Consider the following 7,711-nt stretch of genomic DNA (forward strand, 5'->3'; position numbering starts at 1 on the left):
CCACTGTTCTACTGAGCTGCTGATGTACCTTGGCATATTCTGTGGATCTTGAAGTGTTCTCTTCCCTTTGCCATAAAATAGGAAAATAGTGTCAAAATTTTTGATTACCATAACATTCAAAAATAGAATCTAATTATTCTCTTCCATTTTCAGTCTTGGCTAGATTATATTTTTTGGGTGAACCAATTATAACCCACTAGAAAAGAATGAATGTGCTCCAAGAATCTTTGATTTTGCTGCAAAAACTGTTTCTTCTGTGCCATTTAAAGTACTGACAACAAATAATGCACATTATGTCCCATAACTGTTTGTTTGTTTGTTTGTTTGTTTGTTTGTTTGTTTCTAAGGCTTTTGCAATCACACTGACCAGTCTCTAATAAGTTGGGAACCAACAGGTCAATTTTAGCCACATTAGACAAAGATAGAAGTCTCACAGGTAAAATGGTTCTGGAGGTTTTGTGAAAGTCTGTAAAATGGTAGGCAAAAGTGAACTGAATTTGTGACTTCGCTGAGGAAAAAAAAAAAAAAAAGAAAAAAGAAAAGAAAAAAAAAAAAAAAAAAAAAAAAAGCCTCATATGAACTCAGTATTTTGTTGTGGTTTTTGTCCTGGCCATGTTGTACCTAAGAGCTACAGACACAACCAACAGCAGACAGCACAGATATAACAGCAAGCCAAGCCTGACTGTGCTTCTTTCTTCCCAGATGGCAGTGAGGGAATGTGGGGCGGGGGGGGAGGGGAGGGGGCTACTAAAATATCATGGAATGAGATCATGATGAAAATAAGAGAAGAATTTGAATTATCACAGTGCAGGTACGGGTGCAGGTATGCAAACCCACACAAAATCAAGATTTACTGGTTCCACTGTTCACAGGAAAAAAAATCTTGGTAATACATTTTGGATAAAGATATGTCACATCCATAAAAATAACCAAATAAGTTTCTAAATGGCCTGTGGGTGACAACCTGCGCCGAGTAAAAAAAGACCTAATTTCCTATCACAGTGGGTCAGATTCTGAGCCTGTGTGAACTGGCAGGATTAATATGAAATTAATTGAGTTGTGCTGACCTAATGACAATTTGCCCACTGGTTTAGGATGTTAAAAATACTTCCTAGGAAATACATAAAATAAATAATAATTTAAAAAATAGACAGGAATAAGTCTTGGGAAAATGGACATAAAAATATGTTAAGGAAGTAAAATATTGCCTATCTTAAGAGTATCAAAACTAAGTAGGATATCCCCCCATTTTTATTGAAAACATTTCTCAAGTTTCTTTAACCTGTGTCAGGGAATAGTGTGTGTTTGGAGAGAAGACCTGGGCAAATGTGGGCACAAGGAGGAGACTGGGACCATGCAGAGGGGTCAGAGACACCAAGAAGCACCAAGAGTGATGCTGGCAGAGCAGAACCTGGGAACCCGTCTTGGTTGAAATGCACAAGTTGAAAAGCACAATCTATGCCCACTACAGCGTTCTTCCTCCTGTGCTAGGAACAGAAACCAAGGCACAGGAATCCCACTGCCCCTCTGCTGATACCTCATCTTTGCAGGAAATGCTGGCTAACTTGAAACACTGGGGTTAAGGGTAGCTAACAAATGTCTTGGGTCAACTCACATAATTTCATATATTTAAAAAAAAAAAATTTCCCCCTGTTCCAACTGCAGGTAAGCCCAGATCTTTTTCAGCTGTATTATAATGTTTAACCCACTATGAGTTTTTAGATAAATTTTGAAATAATGCTACACGGAGCAAGATCTGCAGGAGATTTTGTTTTGAAAATATAATGTAGATTTTTTTTTTTCAGACATTATTATTTGGCACATACATCAGATTTGCATTTTCCTGCAAAGTTGCAGTGTGGGCAATAGATAAATAAGTCACAAGCTCTATTTCAGAAATGCCAGGAGGTGGCGTGTGCCTACCTAATTTCCTCCCTCAGACTCAAGCACAGTTTTGCACGGCACATACCTATCATATATAAGCATTTGCTTCTACTTGGACTTCTGCCACATTTTAGGTACATAGCAATTAATTTGTTTGCTCATTGCTGTTCAGTGTGTGCCCCAGTGGAGCATTTGTTACCTCTTCAGATTTTGATTTTGTAACTTAATTTCCTGGTGGACTTTTGCCGTAGTGCTCATCAATACTTATTTCCTCACTAAATGTACATGCTAATTTGCTTTTTACAGCACATTTTTGAGATGAGTAGGTAAGACACTTTTACCTAGTTTGAATTGAGGCACAGGCCGATTAAGTTTAAGGACATAGAGTTTGCAATGCAGAAAGCTTGAGGTTTTTCTTTCTGGAATTTTGTCCAGAAGAGCAATTGTGGCTGCTCTACCAAGCGGCCCCTTGTGGAAAAGCAAGCACTGTCAATGCATATCCACTGGTTTCCAGTGCCTCCAGAGGTTTCCCCTCTAGCTCTGTCTCCTAGATCTAAGGTTCATCTTGTTTTTAATCCCTCCTCACCACCATGAGTGGAGAGAAGTGGGTGTTGTTTCTTCTTTCCTTGAACTATTTGCAAAAATACAAGTAGTTGCTAAGGAAAAGAAAGGGGGTTTATGTAATGGGAGAGGTGGGGAGACCCATAGTTCAGGGGAACTAAGGAAGAGGAGAGTAGGTGGGGGCAGAACCCCTGTGGCCTACCGTATCTCAAAGCCTTGCAGAGTCATATTGGCATCACTCAGCAGTGCTCACCAAAGACCACCAACCCCCCAACCAAAAAAAAACCCCAAAAAACAAAAAACAAAAAACCAAAACCAAAACCAAACCAAACCAAACCAAACCAAAACAAAACAAAACAAAACAAAAACAAACAAAAAAAACCCACAAAAAAAACCCAAAAAACCCCAACCAACCAACCAACCAACCAACCAAACAAACAAAAAACCCAAAAAACACCACAAAACCCCCCCAAAAACACCACCAAAAAACAACAGGGGAATTCCCCTGCATGCCTCACAGCCCTTCGGTCTTCTCAGCCCCTTTATGAATTTCTCATGGTTTTCTTCAGGCATCCCCTCCTTTCCTCTTCCGAGCTTCTTGCTCACATTGCCACTGTCATCAAGCTGAATTTTGCCTAGGGAACTGAAATACTAATTAAAAGCTGCTGCCACCAAAGACATAAAAAGTATTTCCCAATCCTCTCCTCTCCTCTCCTCTCCTCTCCTCTCCTCTCCTCTCCTCTCCTCTCCTCTCCTCTCCTCTCCTCTCCTCTCCTCTCCTCTCCTCTCCTCTCCTCTCCTCTCCTCTCCTCTCCTCTCCTCTCCTCTCCTCTCCTCTCCTCTCCTCTCCTCTCCTCTCCTCTCCTCGTCCTCTCCTCTCCTCTCCTCTCCTCTCCTCTCCTCTCCTCTCCTCTCCTCTCCTCTCCTCTCCTTTCCTCTCTTCTCCTTTTACCTTTTTCATGTATTTAGTTACACGAATATGCCAAGTTCATAAATAGAAAACTGTGTAAAGGTGTTGCTTTATCTAGTTTGTATTGGATGCAGCAGCCTGGGGAGAAGTCATGCCCTGACATGACATCTGTGACTGCCAAATCTGGGACTGGTTTCAGCTTTGCTCTCAGGTGTGCCAGCTAGTCCTGCATGCTAACAACCTGATTCTGCAAGCCATATGTCCTTCATTAAGGGTTCACATTAGGTGCCATCCTGAAGACAAAATTCCTTAGGGCCAAAACTGATCAAAAAGTTGGCAGCTGGGAAGGCTAGCATTTCCACAGCTAGGTTAGTGCTGTCTGTAACGTAGCCTGATGCTGTCTATTATTCACATTCTTTTTCTTTAAGCACCAGAATTTATTACTTTTTCCCAGAGTGATCTAGAACTTGCCCAGTCAAGTGCCATATCGTGCTGTGTATATCTTAGTTCTCTGAAGGTTATTGCTGCTCTCTGGGAACAAACTCATCCGACTTTCCCAAGCTGATTGAGATGCCCAATGAAAGAGTGAAGGACTGAGCATGTATTTAAATACAGTGGAATCTGACTGGAAAACCCAGACCACACGAAAAATCTAAAGAGGACATAGTTTTAAAATGGAGCTTCTTGATGTTCCTGAACTCTAAAACCATTTCAAGGAATGCTTTCAGAAAATAACTGTCAGGGTTGCTTTCTGACATCACTTTGCCTGGCAGAAGGAAATTCAGTGAAGTAAGCAAGATTTGTGTACATGTGAACAGACAAAATTTAGCTCTGAATTGTTAATCTGCTGTGACTGCAGCAGAAAATATTATCGGACCATATTCTGTTCTTTATCTTGGTAGGATTTTGACAGATAAGAGATGACATCCTGTATTTAACACATCCCAGGAAATTCTTTAAAGTTTTAAATAGAAAAATATCTATAGCCTTTTCAAACCAATCCTGCCTCTGTGAATAGGTAATTACTGAGATTAAACAAGTGCCTCTAAATTGCTTATATATTCCAATTGCTTCTATTTTCTGCTGGCTTTATGATTTGCCTTCTAAAGAAAGCATGAAAGAGATATTTGCTTTGCTTTTGAAATAGCATGCAGAAGATATGACTTTCATTTCAGGAATAGCAACAATTTGTTTTTTCTGAGGAATAAAAACTTTATTTTGCTATCTTGAACTGGTTTTCTCTTCAAAGCTTATGAAGCAAGAGAGCTTGTATGTATTTTTAATCTTCTAAATTGAAAATCTCATAGTACTGAAGAAAATAAGAGAAGCAAACAAAAAATTCTAGTTGAGTTAAAATAATAACGTGACTCTTTTCTCCAAGAAAAGTGTCATTGATGAAAGAAATTGCTGTGCCTGTTCCTCAATCCAAGTTCTCAACACTGAGGTCTTTACTGTCAGGGTGGTGAGGCACTGGAACAGGTTGTCCAGAGAAATGGCCCATCCTGGAGGTATCCAAGGCCAGGCTGGATAGCGCTTCAAGCAGCCTGGTCTGGTGGAAGGTGCCCCTGCCCATGGCAAGGGTTGGAATGAGATGATCTTCAAAGTTCCCTTCCAACCCAAGCCATTCTATGATTCTATGAAAATGCCTTTCACCCAAAAAAGCTGGACAGATTATACAAATACAGACTCTGCAAGAACCTTTTCCCTACTACTTTGTCTTCCAAACATTTGTCAGGTGTCTTGCCCACCCAGGGACACCAGTTGTCAGGGGCTTTCCCCGACATTCAGGTGGTTTTAGGGTCTTTTGCTCCCCTGCACAGCTCTGAGCTAAGTTGAAGGAAGAGACGGAGTTCTCAGGTTTAGATTTTTCAGTGTTGCATACTTCGTTTATTGTTTCTTATCTTACAATTTTCTCGGAGTCCGACAAGATGTTCGCAGCTGCATGGATTCCTCACGTCTCCCCCCGAGCTGGGCTGTCCTTATCTTTTATACTAATTGCTACGTATTTCTTGTTTACTATTTCTTACCAATGTCTATCACTATTACTAAAAGTCATCTTTACTTTGACCCAATCCTCACTAACTACTTTGTGCCATGTCAATGCAGCAATGGAGTGAGGGAAGGAGAAGGAGAAGAAGAAGGAGACAATGCCCCAGATTCTCCATCTTGTCCTCATTCACTTCAATGCTAGGAACTTAAAATTACTATTTTCTCACCCTGTGATAAGCTAAACTACTATATTTTCACATTCTTGTGGCCTGTAAACCTTCTCTTAGTGTAGGAAGTTTTTCCCATGGACTGAAATCAAAGCCAGTGTCTCTCTGAGCTCTGGGCTGGGGTCCCAGACCCCCCTGCCCAGGTCCTTGACCCTCCAGGGCAACCAAAGGAATGCCCTGGACTCCAACAAACAGGTTCTGAACAACAGCCTGTAAAGGAAGCAAAGAGCTATCATGTGACAAACAAGGAAGGATGCTTCCAATGATCCCACCTATTTTTTTTTTCCTCTCCTTCCTTGTTTGTCACGTGATTTATTTTATTTATTTTTTTTAAGTATGGACTTTAATCCCTATGTAATGTTTTGAATCGTCAGAAGAACAAAATGAGGTAAACTACCTAAAGGTCTCCTAGAAGCAGTATATCCTGTTGTAACTGTAGCAATATCCTGTAGACTTCTTATTTTTAATTTATGGAAGTGTATCTGGTGACTCTAATAGCAGTCATCTCTTTCCTCCCACTAACATTGTTTTGTTGTTCAGATAAGCTGACAAAAATGATGTGTAACTTTTACTGCATATTTTATTTTTACTCTGGTCTGCAGTAGTTTGCATGCATCACCAAAATGTGTGGCTCAAAGACAAAATATACTTTAACACAAGAAACATTTGCGAAGACAAGTGTAAGTCATGTGGAGCTAAAAGATTTCTTTTCAGGATCTTGTTAAAATTTTTTGTAATGTTACAGAAAGGCCTGCTTAAGATGCTTTCGTGTCCAAGACACAGGAGTGGGATTCTAATTTACCACATCATCACTCGCTTGGTGATTGTGCATAACGTAGTCCAAGTGAGAGGCATCTGATTTTTCACTAGCTAGGCTTTTACTAACATTAATCAAATCTTCAGGACTTCAAAATCATTCTGAAGACAGATCTGTCAGATGCACCTCTTTCCCTCCCTCATTCCTTCCCTCCTTCCCTTTTCTATGATGACATTCACTCTGCAGTTGGATAGTAATTCCATCGTGTTGCATTAGTATGACTAATCTTAGATGACAGTACTATATACTTAGGGGTTTTGAAAACAGAAAAGCTGATTTCACAAGGAATAAATCTTGACAAAATGGAAGTTCTCTCTTACACTCATCATCTGGTCTTTCATATTGTTTAATGAATCTTGTTACCTATATTCTAGTGTAAAAGAAGAGCATTGCCCATGGGAAGTGTTTCTCACTTAAACCTAATATAAATTTGCTTCACTTGTAACTTGGAAATAATTATTAGAAATCAGATATTTCCAAAACAATCAAGATGCATATTGGAGAGTAACCCACAACTGCTCCCTGGTGTAATTCACAGCCACTTCCGTTGTTTCCTGACTACCTTCAAATGTCTTGCAACTACAAGTACACTTGCACATAAATCTAACTAGGTTTAGCCTCTACAGGCACAGGATAAAGTGTTTGCTTGCCACTGCTCATAGCTGATGTGTGTCACCCACCAGATGTATTAACAGAATTTGCAGTCTAATCCATCTTCAGTATGATTTACACTGGCAATTCTATTATCTCCAAGTGCAGGAGCTCATTTTGGATAGTGTCCAAATAATTCATTTGAATGTTTGATCTGACTTCTGTCAGGGAATCTAAACATGTTCAGGTCACACAAATGGGCTGTGGTCTCAGGCATCATCCTACAGCTACAGTGTTGCTCTTTTTGTATTTTAAAAAGCTACAGAGAACAGACCTTAGTTTAAAACTAGTGCTTGCACACTTGATTTTTTAGTGAAAGCTGAGTGAAACATATTATTATTGTATTAACAATAACATTTTTAATGGCAATATTAAAAGCAAACTGTACTTTTTTTTCCTGGCATTGCATAAAATGTAAAAGATTAACATCTTCTCCCACAACTTTTAGATAGATATTGGCCATTAATTGCAAACTTCTGATGCAATTACTCGGTCACTTTCATGTTGCCTCTACTTTTTATTGGCTCAGAAGGTACTTCAATATTCCCTGTACTCTTGTACTCTTTCAAAGTGTAGATGGAAAGCATTGCTGTCACATAATCAAAGCCTTTTTGATGGGAAGGCTTCATCTCCCTATTTGACCTTTTTTTAAAGGAACATTATGCCAGTTTT

The sequence above is a fragment of the Hirundo rustica genome, chromosome 1, assembly GCF_015227805.2.
Source record: "Hirundo rustica isolate bHirRus1 chromosome 1, bHirRus1.pri.v3, whole genome shotgun sequence".
NCBI lineage: Eukaryota > Metazoa > Chordata > Aves > Passeriformes > Hirundinidae > Hirundo > Hirundo rustica.